We start from the raw sequence: 13175 nt of genomic DNA, 5'->3' as shown, positions 1-13175 counted from the left end.
CACTTTCACACTCGCAGCATTGGCGGTCTGGTGTAACATTTTGAAAAATCACATTAAATCACATTCCTCTACTTATAAAATGTTGTTTTTGATTTTTTTTTTTGATTTTTTTTTTTTTTGTCAGCGTTTATTGTGAACGTTATTGTAAATTAAAGACTTTCATTTTCATTTCTGCATTTAAATGACAGTGAGGACCCAGTTTACAAATTTGTTTGAGACCCTAAGTTGAACTGCAGAAAGACTGAATTTTAGTGAATGGAAACTCATAAAACATGAGTCTACACCTGTAAATGGGTTTACTCGCACATAATATTACACCATTAGTGCTGAAGAACAGAAGATTCCCTTTCTTGTAAGGGGCTATAGTACAAAGATTTGCTGTCGGGTACTCTTGGAGTACTTGAGGCTTAAAACAGGTGCAAACCAAAAGAACTAATAGCTTCCTCCTGAAATGCAGTTGTAAATCAGGACTGCAGGAGTACAAGTCACACCTATTCGTAGCAAAATATTTGTGAATTGGGGGGGGGGGGGGGATTTGAGAAGTCGCTGCAGAATAAAGTGAATGATGGGGTAATTCGGTTCTAAAACATGTAGTCTGTATGTCCGACCGCCCTGCCCGCCGTCCACCTCTTCCTAAGGCCTGTCGGTCTCATTACCAGCGATGACTGCTGCCTGCCAGCCAGTGGGATCCATTAGTCTGTCCTGTTTGTTGTTGGTGTCAGTTTGTGTCCAGGGATCATCTGTTTTGTTTGTGCATGTCAGTGGAACCGAACCGGGGTCATAAAACACATTGTCTGGTTCGGCTGATTGTCCAGTCACGTGCTGCTCTTGGCTGGGATCACGCTTCGGGTAGGGCTGCGTCCTGTCTGGCATGGCAGCCCCGCCCTCCTGTTTGTTTTCTTCGGTGGGCGGTGGGGGTGGCCGATGAGGTGAATTGTCACCTTGCTTCCTTGATCTTCTGTCTGCATCAGAGCCCTCCTGCCATCCCCGGCCCCTGCAGAGAGTACAGCTGTGCAATCCGGCTGGGGCACCCTACAGCTGAGTGGCCAGAGATTTAGGGCAGTAAGAAGTCCGAACTGCCCTGTCACTTGTAAGTGTGGCATGTAAGCCCGCACCCCTGATACCCACAGTGTGGTGAGTCTGTATGGAGGTCCATTACTGGCAGCAGCTCGCCTTGCCATGGCCAGCTTAGGAAAGCGGTGGTAGCAGCGATGCTCCTCTTTATTACGGTGGCATTTGCAGAAAGTCCTGCAGAGGAGCTTTCTGTACTTTTCCTTGTGTTGTTTCGAGTCATGCTGGGGAAACTTAAGCATTACAGCTGGAGGTGGAAAGGAGGTGGTCTGCACACTAGTCTGCTTCACAACATAAACAAGCATTTGCAATGCATATATATATTGGTCTCGCACTTTCGAAACTCCCACATATTGGCATTGTAATTGACAATGTCCCCTATTTTTGCAGGTTTTTTAAACATCAATAAAAGGCATTGTCATTTACAACGCCAAGAGCTCAAAATCTCGCAAATGCGAGACCTATTGCATTGCAAATGCTTGTTGTAAAATGGTCATTAATTCTTTAACCTGTAATTTTCTTCCAGACACATTCATATTTTCCAGGTCCTTATCACTGAATTCTGCTCTGTATGGTTTCTGTAATACCTTGGATTTCCCTTTTTCGACTCCCATTTCAGAAGGTAGGTCTGTCAATTTCACATGGAATATTTTTGTATTTCTAGTGATACTTCTGCAAATAAACAGTAGCTCTTCTTCACTGTAAGTATTTAGCCTGTCTAGTCCCACGCTCCCAGCTATCATTTCTTCCAATTCCACCTTCAATTTGCAAATATCTAGAATTTTTAGTGGCTGTTTTGGCTTGTCTATTCCCTGTGCCCATCTTTCTATTTCTTCTGGGGATACTATTGTGGCACTCTTGACTCCTGTAGATGTTTCTATTTGTACTTCCTTTGAACAGCTAGGTGTAACTCTTCTCGGGGTTTCATTTATCTGCCCTCTTATCGGTAAATTCATTAATGATATCACCGAATCACATTCACTGCCTTGATCATCAATTACTATATTTTCTTTTCTGGGTTTAATTGTTGGTGTGGACATCACTGGTGGTTTGTGAGCGATTGTCTTATCTCCATATAATGGAACCACCGGACCTAATGTCACTGGTATAGTTAGTTCTTCAGGGTGGGTACTCAATTGGGTTATTTTCTGTATTAATTCTTCTCTATTCTTGTTTATTGCCTCTTTCTTTTTTCTGAAGTACCCTTCCGTTCGTTGGGTCATGTATAACTTGGGGAACTAATAGTGTTCCCAAAACCGGAGCACTAGGAGTAGTTTTACTTAGTCCTTCTTGGTAAGGCGGAGGGTTTATCATTAAAATGTCCTCCAAAAAATCATCTTCCGATTCTCCGCTACCTGTCATCGTTAAATGTTTGGTCTTCTCTGTGCACTTGCCTCCTGACTGTTCCTCAGCCATTAGTACAGGATATTATCCCTCAGCCACCATTGCTTGTCTCCATTGTTTCATCTGAATATCTTGTGATTCGTGCTGTAGTCTAGGATAAAACCATCTAAAGCTTCTGCTACTTCTGGATCTATCGCGCTCAAATGCTTCAGTCTCCCATTCCTCTAAAGCCTGCATATTGGGTTAATCTTGGTCGGGGCTCTAATTCATTCTTAATCTCAGGTTATGTAGAATTCTCCCATTAAACGTTGCATGTTCTGGAAAAGCTAGCACTCCATCGCTTTTTGTATATTCTATCCAATTTTCCAACCATACACAAGTATGATAGCCTCTTTCCATCATCATGTATGATGCGGGCGTTTTCGGGGGAGGGATTAGAATTCCCTCTCTAGTCTTAACGGGTTTATCCTTTTAAATTAAAAAAAAAAAAAATCTGCATAAATGTCATCTTTCTATTTTCTCCGTACATTTTAGGTGTCGATCCTTTTTATATATTGTTCTCTGGAAAACCCTAAATACCTTCTGTCTGGGCGATTCCCTATTAATGTTGGATTGTGTCTCCACATGCAAAGCCCACTGTCAATTATTATTGTAGCTTCTATTTTACTAGCCAATCAAAGGTTAGTTTTTACTCTAATACTTGACCAATATCAGCGCGGCTCCTATTCTTTCGACCAATCAAATTCTGTTCCACGCTATGCGCTTAGCCACTACTAGCGCTGCTTTTCTGTGACGTCAGTGCCACTCCTTACTACTGACACCTTTACAATTTTGCGTCAGTCGCACGTCCGCTGTTCCAACCAATCCCAGCGTGGCCCTCTATAACGTCAGTGCAGCACCCGCAGCTGACCCCTCCTTTACAAGGTAACTCGACTAGCTTATTTTTCTTTCGATTTACATACAGAATTCATTAAATGACAACATAGAAACATTTGCTACTCTGTTTGCTCCTCTAAAATCAGAAAGTCGATTTACTTTTACTGCGAGAAAACCGTTCTGCTTACTCTTCACCTACTAAGAGTAAAACTCTTCCGCTTACTCTTTACTCAAGCGCCGACGGACCTGCTACTCCTTCGGTATTACCCTTTTCTAGGTGATATAAGGCCAAAGTTTCACCAGCGAACTCTTTGCTATCAATCACTCTCACTTTAATAAAAAATAATGCCTAAATCAGCACTGTCAACCTTGTATAGCCTTACAGTGCTATCTTTAGCAAACGAGTAACCTCACTGCAGTGTGGTTTCTATTTACCACCCGCTATTCAATATTCCCGGGTATTTCCAGACAACATGAAACAAAATATAAAACGGGTTTGTTAATACATAATTCAATAATTCAAATTGAATATTTTTACCTAACTAGTTAATAAAAAACCATAGCTCTGCTACCAGAAAAACTAATCCAGCGGGTTGCTAACATCAGGTACTCCACTACCATATACTCACCTGGGCCCATAAACACACACACATTCACCTAGGCTAGTAGATACCGCTGGGATCAATTTATTGTACTAATACCTTAAAAATAAATGTATCTAACAATTTCTTACCAAACCATTCTGACCAAATGTACTTTCCTCTGGTCAATGGACCTTTTAGTTGACTGTATAGGTAAAAATTGACATAGAATAAAACCTTCTTTAAATAACCACAGACTCAGGAGAGTTTTAAATGTTTATCTAGTTAATTCATGTGAGCCAAGAACCAAAATACAGTTAGATCACCGTTTTCTGAAAGGAAAGGAAGGTAATAAAATGTAAGTAGAATAATCATTAAACAAAGTTATTACGATGACAGAACCTGAATAGGGAGAAAACAGAGAGAGAGCAGTACAATGACATACTACACAGGATTATAGTTACCTAGAATGGTGTGAAAACCAACCCCTTGGCCAAGAAATTGGAATGGATCCCCTTGGACAGATGAGGTGACAAGGGCTCAGGGCAGGATTCAGGGACAGGATAGATGACCTCTTCTAGATACGACGACTGCGTCGCACCCCTCTCGGACACTATCTTCCTCCTCGATTCTTCCGCGATCTTCTTCTAATTAATTGGCTCAGAGTTCTAAGTCTGGAAATGGATCTTCAGTATTCTTTCAATTCACGGACAGCATCTCTGTCTCTCAGCATTCTGGTCTCGCTGCGGTCTGATCTGACAAACTAAACTACCTCAATTATACATTTCTAATGGCATGTACCACCCCTAAATGTTTCAGATTTATGAAACTCCTAACTCTGATTGGACAGAAAAAAGGGAGATGATCATCACACCATGCTAAGTTTAATATTTTTCTTTAAGCTCATTGTTCTGTGTTCCCGCCCCTTAATTTACTTTCCCATGCTTTATTTCCCACCCGAGTTCACATTTTTATCGATCAAAATTATACATTTTAATAACTTCTTCATTCATCAGCCAGGAAGACCATCCTGTTACCAGGATATGTAGAGGTGGTGGCCTTGGATGAGTTTCAAATTCATTCGTCGTGGTCCCGTGCGGGTTACAGGTGCACATGTGTGGAGGCCACGTGGGGTATGGACATCGGTCATCCTTTGAGGCCCAAAATACGAACTAATGAAGTCAGAAAGAGACCTATATTAAATTCAAAATAAAATGATTTCACTGTATACCACCTATCTCTACTAACACCTTTTACTTATATAAATCTTTCACATTAGCATTTTATTAAATTTACATGGTTTAGTTTCAGCAAAAGCATGCGCATTAACATTTAAGTTCCAAGCGGCCATCTTGAAAGCGATTGCACAGCTGCAAAGATTTCCCTCCAAAGCATAGGCACGTCATTACTACGTAGATGTAGTTGACGCATGCGCAGTAAGGATTCCCACGTTAGCAGCCATTTTTAGTCCTTCTCTGGTTACTTGTTAGTATGACACATAGGCAAGCTTCCCCTAAACTTAAATGTACGATTATTTGATGTATTAGTATTCACAAACACAATTATTACGAGTTGCATCCGAGCAAGTCTTTTATACGAGTCCTTGCTCCATCACCCACCTCCTGCTCTGCTGTATGCCTCAGCCTGTTGGGGCGCGTGCTGTCTACTGCCTGCCCTGCCTGATGTCCAATAAAGCTAGGTTGTCCCGAACGTTCGTCGTTCTAAGAATTAGGTTGCGATTCTAAAAGGTTTGGGAAGACCTGTGCTATGGTTCCATATACCACAATGAGCGTGCTGCTCAGTACCGGAGAAAAGCCTCTTCAGTCCGCTACGACCATCTTGCGGAATGTAAAACCGGTGCAGGCCGCGCTCACCTTCATGCATCCAGTGTGTTTCAGGGCACCTGCTGGAGCCCTCGGGCGGTGTGGGGTCCTTGAGCCAACTCTCCGTAGTGGAGCAGGGAATGTGCGATGCACGCTGCCTGCACAGCGATGCACGGACCCGGAATAGGGCCGCACGCACTCCCTGCCCACTTCAATTGCTCTGCGAGGCACAGGAGAAAGGCGCTGCAGTGCTCCCCTCAGCATCCTCCTGGTATCTCTGCACCTGGATGAGTCCCCGGGGGTGCGCAACCTCAGGCCACCTTTCACCTTGACAACCATCTGCGATCACCATGTTACAGCTTAGCTCCAGCTTCATCAGCGAGGGAGGGGGTCCCTCTTCTAGTGCAGATTTCAACTTATATACATCTGTGGTGAATCCCCACATCTCCATGTGCGGGGACAGGTTTGTTTTCTTAATGCAGCCTTGTGTCTTGTGGGTTTCTCGTGCGCGGCAATTAACAGATGTCAGCAGGATTATTCGCTGTTCTGCAGAGCCACAGAAAAACGCAAACTCACCGCAGTTTAGCCAAGCCAAACCCCCAGTTAATTGACATTATCAAGCAACAGACTACTCCACATCGAAATTGCTTATCCCAACCTCAAAAGAATTGAGAGAGACTATTTCAATTCTTTACAGACAAAATGAAAGAGTGAACTATCGCTGCTGAGATTCAGTGAATGGTTCAACCCTCTTTCCAACTCATAGAGCAATGTATTCTGGAGCGACTTTAGAGAAGTCAATAAAAGCGAGCAAATCAAGACAACAGCCAATAGGAGTCACGCACTTCTCACATCCGATCCCCTTCACCTTAATTAAAGATTTTAGCAATTGCATTTCCCCTTATTGGACGCAGTTGATCAACTTCTCTGGTCGATGGAGAAGTTCTGAGCTGTCTGAAAAACAGGTCTAGTTACCGTACTCATGTAAAAAAAAAAAAAAAGAGCTGACCTGAAAGTTTTGAGCAATATCCACCCAGATAGTAATTTCCCATTCCTAGCAAAAATTCCAGAAAGCTGTGTTTCTACTCAACTCGAACAACACATCGATGATCGCAACCTACGAGAAAATCCAGTTGGGTTTCAAAGGTGGATCCAGGCCCCAAAGAAACCATTCTACGGATCATGGACGAATCTCTATGCCTCCTGGACATGGTCGATTCTTGCCTACTCAACCTATCTGCGGAGTTCATCACGGTCAATCCCAACAGCCTAACTACTCTCATGGAGAGAAAGGGGATAGATGGAAGCGTCCTAAGTTGGTTCTCCTCAGACAAGAACAATTGGTTTTAACAAGTTAAACTGAATAGGACCCTATTATATCTGCTCCCGTTGTCCAAGGGGGCCCCCCTCCTCATCTCCCCTCATAGTCCGCCCCGGTCCAAGACAGGCTAGATTCACTAAACGTTCTTAACGGCAACCTCTAAATCAGTGAATGCACCAAATCCTACAGGATCACTCTCAATAAGTCTGAACCTTCAACAGTACTTAACCTTAAGAAATGCCCACATATCGAAAATAGGTAGCAATTCAATATCATAGCTAGAGTGTACAGACGCCGCGTATATAGAGTATGTGCGTTGTTAATATTCATCAATATGTACACAACAGTAGTAAGACTAAAATAAAACCATCTTCGCTCCCCCCAGATAAAATACGTTACAGTATAATGCTGTTTCTAAAATATATACGCCCCAAATATAAAGTGTAGTCCTAAGACAAACGAGCGTTCTCTAGTGCATTTCTAGCCTTCGAGCATCTCTTTGATCCCCGACATTGCCCTCAAGAAAGAGTGGTTTCAAATAATATCTCCATAAGCCCTCAGAAAAACCACAAAATAAGATGAAGTGCCGTTTGCTGTGGACTAACGCCCCATCACAAGGACGGGGTGTTATAGCGGGGGTGCTTTTTTAATTTCAGGGAAGGCAACAGGGTGATGGACTACGCCCAGTTTTAGTCTAGTTAACACAAAGCGATGCTGAATGTTAGTTACCCATGTCGTATAGTGCTGACATCCCTCAGACGGACCATATGATATGTAGGTAGCCACAGTGTGGTTTTTGAATTCTTCACACATTCTGAGCTCATTTCTGTGATTAAAAAAGGCAGTTTTCACTGCACTTTTCTCAAAGGAGTCCCAGCCAATGGGGTTAGACCGGATTGATACATCACACACTAATTAAACAAGCATTGGCATAGCCAATAGGTCTCGCCTTTGGGACCGTATAAGTATTTAATTATGCAGCACAATATCCTTGGTGCAACATCAACTGTTGCATGGCTAAACACTTATAATGTCCCAAAGGCGAGACCTATTGGTTATGCCAATGCTTGTGTGATTTGGTGTAAATCTGTTCAAAATGTAAATATCTAGACGGTTGGGTACCCGGGACTCTGCGGGCACACAATTTCAAATAAAAAACAATCTGATTGTCCAAGGGTTTTTTTTTTTTTACCCCCTCGATCATCTTGCTCATGCGAGTGCAGTGGGAGCTTGCGCTCTGATTGGCTGACCACAACATTAAGAGAAATGTTGCACCCGCCATTACAGGACACAGGTTCTTGGTCCCCATGTCCTGAATATGAAGAGAAAAAAAGGAATAAGATAGCAGGGTAGGATTACACCGGCATAATGGAAATGTGCTCCAGCCAAATTAATGTCAATTAAGGCATTGAACCTGCTTCATGGATGTTAGACCAGAGCCCAGATAATCCTTATTGCTGCAGAATGTGCAAGACAGTGTTGGTACACTGGTGTATTGCACCTCTCCAAAGCACCTCACAGAAGTCTCATGCGAGCCCAAAATCCAGACCAAATGACGGACAATTTTTCCATTCTACTCTAACATCCTTGAACTTGCCAGCATGGTTCCTGAGTTCATGCATCATGGCTTCTTGAAGTTGGCGAAAGACTGCATGCACATTATTAAAGTATATAAAAGGCTGTAGACCAGGCCATTCTATTCTTGCAGATGCAAAACGTTCTTCCAGTGTTGCCAACAGAAGAGCGTAGACTTTGACTGCGACAAATTGTAGTTTATATAATTATAACATTTGAGAAAATGATGCAGAATTAAGCACAATCGCACACATTTCAAATTTGGCATTTGGTGCTATATTTAACATGAAATGCATATTTGTGTCCATTTTGACGCAAGGAAGACCTGTTTCGCTCAAAGTGCAAAAAGCACAAACCGCAGCTGCTTATCTATTCAGTCATTCCATTTGTTACCATGCTCTTGCTTAAATGCCTTTCTGGGAATAGCAAAAAGTCAAAAAAAACTTTATTTCGGCTATCAGCCATAAAAGTTCATAAATCACAATATTACAGAACAGTAGATATAATAAAATGGTGCAATAATAAAAATGTAGATACGAGGACATATAAGCAAACACATTGGCCAGGGCAGCAAGAAGAAAAAGCACTGTATTTGAGAGGAATAACAAAAGATATACCTTAGCGTGATAGTAGTCGTCTTCTCATTAACCACATTGAAAATAAGAATTTGGCTATCACGGTAACGAATAAGGGGGATGGGTCATACTTCAACAGCCTAAACAGATCTCTATAATTCCTGGCCCCCGTATTTTTAGCGAGCTGGAGGATCCATTTTCGACGGGGGGTTGAGTAGGCTGTACAAAAAAAAATGACATGGACCTCTGACTCTTCTTCTACACCGCACCCAGGGCAGGAGTGTCTGCTAGATCCAACCCACTTGTTTGTTCTTGAAAAAAGAGGGAGAGATCCATGCCTAAATTGCATGAATAGTTTCTTAGCGATTCCCGGGTGAATCAAATCTAATGCGGGCTCAAAACTATAACCATTTTTCACCTCGAGAAATGCCGAGGTCAGATTGGTACTATTCGTGGACCGTAGGACCTGCATCAGATTAAATTCCTCCAGGGTTTTAGCCAGAGACTTTTTTGAAAGGGTAGGGCATGACTCCTCTGCTGTGAGCCAAAGATCTTCTCTCCCTATTGCCCTCAGGGATTGTTTTACAAAGGCTAGCCACGGAATAGCGCCAGCCTTTGGGATCAACAGGATAGATTTCAATTCCTCCCGAAAACTAGCAAGTTCGGGAGTACTCCATAGTCGTCGCCAGTACATGACCGGACGTGATGCAACCAGGTCCGCAATTGGTTGTATGCCCAGATCCATCCTGAGCGGCTGCATAGGGGTGCTCGTGGGTAGTGCCAGTAATTGTCTAGTAAAGTGGTTTTCCGTCTTGGTTAAAATCGGGACTGTGTTGTGGCCCCATAGTTCAGCACCGTAAGCCACCACCCCCCTCGCCTGGATCTTGTATATCTCCACTAATGGGCTAATTAACTTTAGTGGGCTGTTTTTTGTGTTTTTTTATGATTCCCCCAGTTATCTGTGCGAATTTTAAATTTACTTTTGAAATCTGGGGGCCCCTATTCATTTTGTTGTTGAGTGTTAAGCCCAAGTAGTCAAATATGTTCACCCGTTCTAAATGCAGACCATCCAATTTTGGCGTGGGGCGGTTTATAGTATCCGCGTGGAGAACAATGTATTTGGTCTTGCTCACATTTATGACCAGGTTCCTTTTCCTGCAGAATAAGGCAAATCCATCCAGGATTCTTTCCATTCCCATGGGGGTCCTGGACAGAAGCAGGGTGTCGTCTGCAAACATTAATGCAGGTATTTTCCTGCCCGCCAACCTGGGTGCGTCTAGATCTCTTAGGGCCAGAAGGTCCTCGACCAACCCATTTAAAAAAAGAGAAAAGGGGGTTGGCGCTAATACGCAACCCTGCCTCACTCCCTTCTCTACACGGAATGGAGACGTAAGTTCTCCATTTAGGCCGAACCTGACTCTGGCAAAGGTGTCTTTGTGTAGGCGCTCTAATAGATCGCAGAGATAGGGGGGCACACCCATCTCTTTTAACAGCTCCCACAGCTGACGGCGATCCACCATATCGAAGGCAGACTTCAGATCTATAAACTTGAGATAAAGACTGCCTCCTTCTAAAATAATGGATTTCCAGTGGATCATCTGTAATCTAAACAGTTGATCCACTGTTGACATTTTGGCTCTGAAGCCCGCCTGCAGAGGTGTTAAAATATTGAAGTCATCCATCCATGCTTGGAGTCTCCCTAATAGAATACGCGCAAAGATCTTCTGAGCCACGTCAATTAAACTAATCTGCCTATAGTTTGCCGGATCAAGGGGGGAACCCTTTTTATGTATTGGTATGATCTCGGCACCAGCCCATGTCGGTGGTAACGGCATTCCAGCCAATATTGCATTAAAGAGACCATATAGGTAAGGAACCCAGATGTCTGGGAATAGCTCTTAATTAGCGACATGGCATAATATCGTAATTTCAGAAATTTCATGTAACAAATTTAACACAAAATTATCCAAGTCTATGCCAGCGTAATGGACATTTTGCTTGGGTCTACTCAAAATGCTAATGGCAGCATTGAGCCTCATTCACCTCTGACCTGATGTCTGTATGTTTAATCATAACTTTGAAGGATGTTTACAATTTGTGTGTCTTCCGTCAGTTTCTTGAAACTTTCCGTCGCTTATTTGATCATTGAAGTTGCAGTTTTTTGTTAAACTCTTTTTGTGAACGTCCTTAGCAATGTCATTCTCTTTTGATGTGATTTGTTTATCTCAGGGTGGACTAACAAAAGTGGATTGATTGTATTGTTCCTAGTTTTCAGGCTTTTCTACTGCTTTAGTACAATCAATTTATTCAGTTACTTTTAGTTTGGTTCGGGTCTGCTGCACCGATTAATTCTTTTTTATCTTCTCTTTCAGACCTATCCATGGATATTTCTAAAGGAAGCAGCGTGGCTGAGGTTTATGAAGGCCTGCACTGAAGACAGATGCTGTTGGTGCAGGCTGGATGCATTTCCTTGTAGTCTAGCTGTTCCTCTTGAATACATTGGCGGAAGACCACGCCTAAGTGCTGGCATAGCCTTGCGCTCTTTACAGGAACGGAGTGCAAAACTATTTGTATAGTTTCAGCCTTATGGATATACACCCCTTAATTTAAAATATAGTTACAATAACAATGCTGGCATTACTTGTATTTTTATTCTCTGTCATGTTTTACTTTCAAATGGAATTGAGTTACTTAAGGATTTTTCTGCGATCTGTTGTCCTTTTTATATGAATTTATTCTTGTATAGTTTTATTTGAAGCTTTAATAGTTTGGATGAGCCTGATGATGGTTTTATGCACATGACAGTTGGATTAGTAAAAATACCTGACTTGGTTTGGTCAGAGCTGCATATTTTTAAAAGTATATGACCTAATTATGTGATGTATAATATATACAACTTTATGAACTAAATTATTTGCAAATAATGACATCATTGTGTCACTGCAGAAACAAAGACTATCCAATTAAAATCTTTGCCCAGCTAAGTCTTGCAACTCAATTATGGATTTTTTTATGTGATCCTTTTTACCTATTCATAATTAAAGACACAAAGTAAATTGCATTAAAAAGATGAGAAGAGGCATTGTTTGTTTGGACGCTTTTTTACTGCTGCTCTTTGCATTTAATGTTTTCATTTAAATGTGGTTTCGAACACTTGTGCCCCCCCTGTCCTCTCAGCTGAAAGGTTGGGCAAAGCTACTGAACTCCTCTGGAATTCTGTTCACCAAAGTGGAAGAACCTATAGAGAGCATTGGCATGGTCTGCTCGAGAAAGAGGTTTTACTGTAAAAGTCCATTCCCTGATGGGAGATGGACCACCCCAGTAGTTTGGGATTCTCACCACTCATCTACATTAACCATCTGTGGGGTCTGTGGTCTGTCTGAACTGGGAAGTAATTGCCAAACAGGTAGGGCATTAGCTTCTAAAGCACCGAGACATCAGCAAAGGTTTCTCTTTCTATTGTACTGCACCTCTGTTCCCTGGAAAGTAGCCTCCTACTGATGAAGGCCACAGGCTGATCCAGGCTCTCTTCATTTAGCTGAGAGAGCACGACCGCTAGACCATGCTCTGAGGCATCTGTTTGAACAATTAATTCTTGGGAGAAGTCGCGCCTTGAGCAGGGGTGCTGTGCACGTGGCTGCCTCCATGATGTCAAAAGCATTCCGGCACGCCTCTGTCCAGATCACTTCACATGGCTGCTTCCTGGAAGTCAGCTCTGTCAAGAGGGTAACAATAATGCCATATTCCTTGACAAATCACCTGTAATAGCCAGTGATGCCTAGGAAGATACTAACTTCTGTCTGCGTCTTGGGGGAGTTCCCACACCAGAATGATCTAAATTTTGACCTGGAGGGGCTGCAACTTGCAACCTCCCAGTTGGTGACCCAAGTAGACTACGGACACCTGCCCTCACTTGCAATTACTTGCCTTTATAGTCAGGCCTGCACTATGCAGAGCCCGAAGCACTACCTGGAGGTGGCACAAGTGGTCCTCCCAGCTAGAACTAAAG

General features: G+C 42.7%; 1 protein-coding gene across 2 annotated transcripts in view; it reads left to right on the top strand.

The window, feature by feature from the left end:
• The window catches only part of SELENOT (selenoprotein T), a 229691-nt gene extending 217443 nt beyond the window's left edge, over positions 1–12248 (top strand). For both annotated transcript variants that reach the window (XR_014970712.1, XM_085634908.1), the window contains one exon: positions 11539–12248. The gene's annotated coding sequence lies outside the window, so the exon portion shown is untranslated. The remainder of the gene's footprint in view (positions 1–11538) is intronic.
• The last annotated feature ends 927 nt before the right edge of the window (positions 12249–13175 follow it).

This window comes from Triturus cristatus, chromosome 11 (genome assembly GCF_964204655.1).
Source record: "Triturus cristatus chromosome 11, aTriCri1.1, whole genome shotgun sequence".
NCBI lineage: Eukaryota > Metazoa > Chordata > Amphibia > Caudata > Salamandridae > Triturus > Triturus cristatus.
The sequence above is the reverse complement of the archived record's forward strand: the minus strand, read 5'-3'. Positions and strand labels throughout refer to the sequence as shown.